We start from the raw sequence: 8634 nt of genomic DNA, 5'->3' as shown, positions 1-8634 counted from the left end.
TCCTCACAAACCCTTTCTCATAACAAGGTACTCCTACGATCAAGCAGACTGGGAACAATATCGTAATGCAATCGAAAACGCCGTGCAAAACACAGATACGCCAACAAACGATAGGGATCTGGATGATGTAGTCCCATTACTCACTTCCGCCTTAACTGAAGCTGCGAAAAGTACCATCCCACTTCAAACCATCAATCTATATAAACCAAAATTACCGCCGAACTATCTAAAACTGATTTCAGCCTCTAGGCGTGCCTTCCGAGAGTATGTTGTAACAAGAAATCCTGAAGCGTTACGGCATCATAGACAACTCCTCCGCACGGTACAAAACTATATTATTGCATATAAAAGAAGGAATTGGATAAAAACGTGCAATACACTGGCTGATACATCACATCCATCAAAATACTGGCAGCAATTTAACAAACTCACAGGGAAAAGGTCAAGAACTACATATCCCATTATAGTCGATGGGAAATCCATAGACGACGACCAAGAGAAAGCAAACGCCTTTGCACACCACTTTCAAGGTATCTTCACACCACAAACTGAACCATTACACAAAACAACCCTATCACGTACAGTACAACGTGTCTCAAACCCAAATAACCGAGCTCTCAAACCTAACAATGACCATAGTATGGATGAAAATGAACCTCTAACCTCACCTATAACACCAGAAGACATAGCATGCGCCATATCTCGGAAAAGAAACACTGCTCCAGGCTTCGACTCGGTAACCTACCGACTCGTCAAAGAGGCTCCACGAACCTTTCTGCTAATCCTAGCCACCATATATACCTATATACTACGAACAGGTTACTTCCCGACAGAATGGAAAGTTTCCAAAATGCTGCTGTTCGCCAAACCCGGGAAACCTGTTCGCGAAGTATCCTCTTACAGACCAATACAGCTCACATCGACCCTCAGCAAAATCTTTGAAAAAGTACTTGTACGCAGATTGCACCAACACCTTTCATCCAAGAAGCTCCTACCTGCACATCAAGCAGGCTTCCGACCATCCATCAGCCTCAACGACCAACTTCTGAGATTGATAACATCTATAACAAACCACTATAACAAGTCCTTGCCATCGTGTCTTCTTTTATTCGATCTCGAAAAGGCGTTTGACAAAGTATGGCATTCGGGATTAATATATAAACTCCACAAATTCCAACTTCCTCAATGCTACATTCGCCTTATCCATTCGTTCCTGGCAGGCCGCATGGCATACATCTCTCTGAACTCGGCAACATCCTATCCCATCTTCTTGCACACAGGAGTCCCGCAGGGGTCTGTTTTGTCACCGCTGTTATATTTAATGTATGTAACAGATATGCCGACCATGGATACCAGCACACACGTATTCCAATTTGCAGATGACACTGCTTTCCTAACTCTTGGGAAAACAGTTCAATCCATTAATAAAACACTCCAAAAGGCCGTAGACTCCTTTATTCGCTGGTGCAACCAATGGAAACTATCAATAAACTCTTCAAAAACTCAGGCAGTAGTTTTCCTACCTCCCCACTGTCGCTCCAAAGTACACCGAAACCCCAAACTCTTGGAGATTAAAATAGAGGGGAGACGCATCTTACCTTCAAATCACGTAACATACCTTGGGGTTACCATAGATGAAAAACTGACCTGGCGTCCACACTTAGAAAGGATAAAGAAGAAGGTAAAGAACCGCCTAAACTTATTATGGAAACTGGTGGGTACATCTTGGGGATTACACCCGACAACAGTCCTAACCACCTACAAAATGTTCTTGCGCCCAGCCATCACTCACGGGCATATTGCTTGGATTGACGCTTCTGCCTCCTTCAACGACCAACTGGAAATCTTTGAACGGCACGCATTTAGATTGGCTTTCCGGATTAAATTACCTTATCCCACAGCACTACTGTATGACAGAATTTCCTTCCCGACCATTTTGTATCACGTCGAGAGCCTTCGCCAACGATACATAACCAAAGCCATGATATCCGAAAACCCAGTATTCTGGAATACCATTCATCTTGATATCCGACATGATGCAGCACCTACACATATTTATACGCCATTACAATACCTGCTCACCATGTATTCATGTTATCTAGATGATCTAGACCCACAGAAACACGAATACGATATATATCATCCATCGCAGTTATCACGCCATATTTATCCCACCACTACAGCCTAAACAGTACCAACAATACTCCGACTCCAAATATCGAAATCCATATTTACAATCTTCTAAACCACGCCCAAAAGTAAGTTAACACATACGAATCACCAATCTTGATAAGAAAAAGATTCCGCAATATACAAAAGCACTTAGACCATCCAAAATGATGAAAGACACATAACTTACAATGAAATCACTTACCGAAGTGAGGGCATAACCCTCTCAACGGGTTAACACTAGCAAAAAAAAAAAAAAAAAAAAAATGCTTTCGGCATACTTACCTGGCGTAGGGGTTACCGTGATCAGCAAGGCGGTTCCCCCGGGGCGAGGCTCTTCCATTGCACTTCGGTTGGGCTGACCCCTGCGAATATCCCAAACGTGGATATCTCGGGCGCGCAATTTTTGGTAGTAGGGACTGCGTTCGCGCCGTCCCTTATAATTATAATTGAAACAGAATATTCACACAAAAAATCATCAAGAGAGTAGAGACAACTTATCGAACTTGAACGAGAACATTGGTTTCCGTATACAAATACCATGCCTGAATGTGTTGCTAGATTCTACCGTCATATCAAATGAATATTGTTTGGTTGGTTTATAGATTTTTCTTTTGTTTAAACGTTGCCTACATCGTTAGGTTAGCAGCAATGATGAGATAGAGAGAACATCAAGGAAACGCCAATTTCCTTCATTTAATAAATATGCACACAACATAACAATTTAACCTTACCAGATTCGTTTTACGTACCTGTCAATGACGGCGCCGTCTTGACCAATGGGTGGCCACATCTTCGAACAAAAATGTACTTCATATTGACAGTTATTACCTGAAACAAACAACAATTAGAAGTTTTAATATTGGTGTATAATCAAATTATGCAATTTCTGTGTTCCGTTGCAAATGTTAAATTTTAGGTTCAGAGCACCTTGATCCAGGGGTTATAGTTGAACGCGTTTCGAAACCAGAGGTCCTGGGTCAGAAGCTTACAAGGTTCTCACAATATTCTACACACACATTATTTTTAATCGTTTCCAGTAAGATTCCTTTCTCTCATTATAGAAGTTTGACGCTGTATAGTGGATTTACATTGTTTCGTATGAAGTAATAATTTTCACTTCATGGTATAATTAAACGAACAATGTAGATTATTATTTTTGATTGATATATTTGAAAAGGATTTATGTAGTTCTTCGTCCAGAATATGATTTCAGTAGTTGTTTTATGTGTTTGAGCACATTTATGTCAAAACAATCCCCAGCCTCCTATAAACTAGTATAAACCGTACAAAATGAAGACTAAAATTGGTATACGCTGTAAGTGCCAAAATAATTCAAACCCCGTTTTCCACGTTAAACTGTGTAATGTGCCATGCTTTATAATGTGGTAAACGTGAAAAGTGGCTGGTAGCCTTCTAAGTAGTTCAAAGTGCGTGAAAAGAGGCCACTAGTGTGAACGTTCTTATGGGCTGATGTGCGGAACGATGGGATTTATCAACACTTTCGCTTTTGGCACTTACAACGTTTACCACTTTTAGTCCTCAAATAATTATTTTTTCCAGGCGCGGGGCTTCGAACGTGTGCCCTAGTTGGCCATCCATAATGCCGGCTCTCGTCTTCCCAGTCTGATAGCAAATGCCTGTGGACGCCATGTGATGTCCTTTAATTTAAAATTTTCACGACCGATTCGTATGTTAGTAAATGATGTGTACAGCCACGGACAAAATATTTATTACTGACTCGTTCCCTATTATAGTATTAGGTAAAATAAAGGTAAAGTTCCTCGCGTGCCATGAAGGCACATTTAGGGGATGTAAGCGTACCAAGGTGTGGGCTTAGCACCACGCTCCTACCGCCTTTACGCCCCCCTAGGAACCCAATGATTTGAGGTTGGGTGAGCCCCAGAGCCGCTTTATGTGGGGGACCAGAGGAAAGGAATGTTAGCTATGTATATATCATAATTGTCGCATGATTTACTGCCACTACTCCGTCTCGGTTATCTGTGGAGCAAACGAACGAAAACTGTCCCTGCGCAAGTAGTAACGCGAGACGGCTCGATCAATGAACACGTGAGAGGATATGGGATTGCCTGTAGGGGACGACTTCAGTAATCAACCTTCCCAGCACCGTGTATTGCTTCGCTCTGCTCAATCTCCTGCTACGCACGACATTGCTCCAGAGATAGGCGGGACAGAGTATAAATGTCAACCTCTCTTCTACGTTACACTGTGGATCGTATTTTGCAGACTAACGAGGCTATGGCGTCTGTACTCATGTCCAGTATAATCCCCGTGAACCTTGTTTTGTGAACTGCCCATGTGTTTTTGCGACTGTCCTTTCATCTACCTCATCTTTTCACAATTCATCTTCATCTAAGCGATTAGCATTACAACAGGTGACGACATGGAGTAACTTCCTACTCTTTGTTAGATTGGAGTGGATAGAGGGAAATTTAATCAGAAGATTTGGCGAATCGATTATCTGTTTGCGACCATGCTTGTGTGTGAAAGCAAAGATTGGGGGGCGGTAAATATTATACAAGCAGAGATAAATCATAAACTTTATATCTGCACACCCTAATTTATCAAAATTTGACTGCTGCTCACCCGGTCAATATTTTCTGGCGCCGCCCCTTCGTCAGTATCAAGTTTGTCGACGTCCTTCTCGACGTGTGAGACCCTGTCGACCATTTTCGCAATTGTTCCATTCATTAATCTCACTTTCTTCACGATTGTCTCGTTCGAAACCCTTACCATTTCCAGTATTTCCCGAATTTCACATAGTTCACTTTGGTCCGGAGCGGGGTGATATGTGCCAAGGTATAAATTACATCTCTTCCACAAACCAAACTCTACTGTCTGCATAAAGTTTACAATAAATAATGAACGTTTTTAGTGTTGAATTCAAGCTGTATATTAATACATACAAGTATTTATGCTACATTACTTAAATAAAGCAACTTTTATGGTTTTGCGAATGTAGTAGTTAATTAGGAAAATAGTCTCGGACGCTAATTTCATGGGAGAAAGTTCTTCAATTTTTGGCCCCCTCCCGCAAAGTTAGGCTCCAAGTTACGCCCATGTCCACCACTGTTCCGAAGTCAGTTCTGTCTGAAATTTTATAGGTGTCATAAGCCTTTCTCTTTTACTTAACAACTGAAAATTTGGGGGCACGAGAGCCCCCCTTGCCTCGCCAAGTTACGCCTATGAATTACAGTATTTTAATGTAATTAAATTAAATGTAATATTTCGCATGATTTTTTTCCAGGGAGGGGCAAGCAAAGTATTTTTTTTCAGGGGTGGCAAAGGAGTGATATTTTTCTCCATAATAGTGATACCCCCTGAAGAAACACTATTTCAGTCCGAAATTAACATGTACCTTCAACGAATTTACAATAAATAACATAAGTTACTGTGACCGAAATGATATATCTTTTGGTGGACATTCATTTTCCAGGGGGGTGTGGCCTCCGTTGCCCCCCTTCCGGACGTTCATGGTGACATCGCATGATATTTAATCTGATTTGAACGGGGTGAATGTAATTACAGAATCGCTCACCAGATGTCACATCCAGCTGGAATATACACCTAGAAAAATGTTCCCGCTAGATGGCAGGAGTAATGAAATGATATTTCTCTTGAATCAAAAGTAAGTTAAACTATCTGTGAATTCCAAATTTTCCTAAAAATTAGTCTTGTAGTGTGTATTAATGATATTGTTAAACGTTTAATGTAATAAATGTAATTTTTAGTCAAGTGTAGCATAAATACTTGAAGTAACGCAAGGTGCCGCGTGTAGTTACTTTAGACGAGTTAGTTAGGGTCGGGCGTTTCGTGCTTTCGGCCATCAAGGTATAGGTAATCGGAAGTCGGTCTCTCTTGTGTCACGCATCGTGGGCTAATTATTCCAGGTGGAAGCCGTAAGTCTGGCACGGACAAACGGTGCCGCCTATACGGTGGTTAGGTGATTGCGAGGAACCTTTTTGGTTGAACACGTTGAGTGGAGCAGACATACGACTTGCACTATTTTTTGAAACTGTTTTCCCTTACTACCTTCATCCTTCCTCTTCTTTTGTCTTGGGCTCTACAATTAGTTTGGAATTTGGATTCGCTTCTTTGGATTGAGTTGTCAGTTGGTTTGAGTTTGTGCCTCTTTTCCCATAGGATTTGCGTTTGTTCTATTGGATCATATAAACAACTCACGGATGTGGTCTTCTGATATGCATCATGGTCTTCCTGCAACGCTGCTACGACAGCGAGAAGGGGTGAAAACCTTCACCGGAGGTACTAAACGGACGGACGGTCCAAACTCCGAGACGATGCTCGATTCACGAAGTTTCACAATAATTTGCGAAAAATCCTGATAATTAAAAAATAAAGATTGGCCTTCGTTAAGCTGAACTGATCTGTGCGTGTTCAAATTATTATTCAAATTCTGAATGACAATAAAGTGACCTGAACCTGATATTAAAATACCATTGCGTGTTCTGATAAACTGAAATAATTTATTGTCAGTAATACACTTCACTTCAAAATTACAAAATGTATAATTAATAAACAAAGATGAGTGTTGCAAGCATGTTCTAAATTCTGTTTAAATGTAAAAAAAAATTATTATGTCGTGAACCCTTAAAATAAATATATAAAATTTGTGTTGCGCAAAGCAAGCTGTTAGTATCTAAAAGGTTGCTTTGGCAAGCCTCTAATGGCCTCCTAATAAATGATAGGCCGGTGCAATTTGCCGTGGTTGAATATAATGCAATATAACACAAAAATTTCAGTAAACGCTACTTCTGAGTTTCGTTAAAACTCCAGATGGTAACAAATATAGCATCAGGGAATTAAAAAAGTGATATTCAAATTTTAAACACAATAAAAATAATAAAAACTTTCTCAATTTCAAATTTCCTTTAAACAAAAGAAATGTATCCACTCAAAACTTCTTGAGTCCGCCGTATACCTCAAATCACTTGGTCGTGAAAACAGACCCGCCGCGGAAAGGTATACTTGACCCATATAAGAATGGTGTGTCAATCCCTTAGTAATGTTTAAACAAAATAAATAGAAAATAGTTATACTATATATTAAAATATAAATAGAAATTACTAGTATTACCTACTGTACTAAAATTAACATGAAGTTAATCAGTAAGAAGTAATGAATTTATTGCTGCATTGTCAAATAAAGTGCAAATTGGGTAAGTGAGCTAAATTTCCTGATAATAAATAATAATAATTTCTCAAATTATAACATTTGTGGCAAACCACACTGTTTAAATTTGGAAAGGCTAACGATGCCGTGGCGACTTTTGCTGCACATGCCTGTGCTAATCACCGAGGCTTAGCCTGGGCCTGTTGCTAATAATCTTGATTACTCTATGTGCATAAAGTGCTAAAAATTGCCCTTTGTAATATTTCCCTGATTTATCGAAATTTCGTTTGACTTTATCCTGATTTAAACCAAATGTACGTCGATTTCCCAAAAAATTTACTTACTATAAATATCTCTATAAAAAACAGGAAAATTTTGCGAGAAAACGCAAAAGTTTCGTCTTGTTGTTCCTTAAAAAAAACTTATTGGTCGTGATTAACCTGAAGTGCATAAATGCGACGTTTTACGGAAAAAATTTATCTATATAAAACAAAATATCCCTAACCTTGTTTACGTGAACTTCTATCGTAAAAATCAAATTCTAATGGCTATATGCGTAACTAAACTGATCCCATAAAATTTTAAAGGACGACCGCCACTAATGCGAGAAAATATGCAAAGCCTATGGTAAGTGTTTTCTGAGCTTCCAGCGTGCTCAAAGTACTCGGAAGAGAGCTTGAGTGCAGAAAAGGAATTCGCTGATACCAGACATTCTAAATTGTGCAAGGTTGCATTTGTGGTCGCTGGACGTAACTGAAAATTTCTCTATGGCGACAACGAGAGCTCTGGCAAGTTCGCTGCCGTGATCGGCGACTTCGGGGAAGTTCGGGTTCCGTTCGGGAGGTGGAGGGGAAAAGGTCGCTGCTTCGAGCAGCGGGCAAAGGAACGGAGAGAGAAAATGCAAGGCGATGGTTCGCTGATACATGGAATGACGCGTAACTGTTTACAAAACTTTAACTTACTACGAACAAAGTCTAGTAAGCGCTGCGGGAGTTCGAAATAAAGTCAAGGACTTTTGAAATGACGTAATAAATTGAATGAAAAGAAAAAAAAAACTTCGTTGCGCTAGCGACAGCGTGTTACTTGAACACTTCCGTGCTGGTCAAATAACAACAGTTGGGAAGCTGTTAGCTAACTAAATGACTAATAAACCTTGCATAAGGTACAATGAAACGTAAAAAATGAATTATACTTAAAATTTAAATCGTAATTAATATAAAATTCTAGGCGAACGTGAAGTCGTAAAAAATATGATCTGTAAACGATACAACAGGTTCGGGAACCTGAAAATTTGGCTTACTTTCTGCTTTTAAA

The 8634-nt window shown here is 39.8% G+C and overlaps 1 non-coding gene across 1 annotated transcript; it reads left to right on the top strand.

The window, feature by feature from the left end:
• The first annotated feature begins 2446 nt into the window (after window positions 1–2446).
• On the top strand, window positions 2447–2608 carry LOC145994509 (U1 spliceosomal RNA). Its single transcript, XR_014442374.1, has one exon. It is a non-coding gene; the product is annotated as a U1 spliceosomal RNA (small nuclear RNA).
• Window positions 2609–8634: the final 6026 nt, after the last annotated feature.

This window comes from Lepisma saccharinum, chromosome 10 (genome assembly GCF_977018435.1).
Source record: "Lepisma saccharinum chromosome 10, izLepSacc3.1, whole genome shotgun sequence".
Lineage (NCBI taxonomy): Eukaryota > Metazoa > Arthropoda > Insecta > Zygentoma > Lepismatidae > Lepisma > Lepisma saccharinum.
The sequence above is the reverse complement of the archived record's forward strand: the minus strand, read 5'-3'. Positions and strand labels throughout refer to the sequence as shown.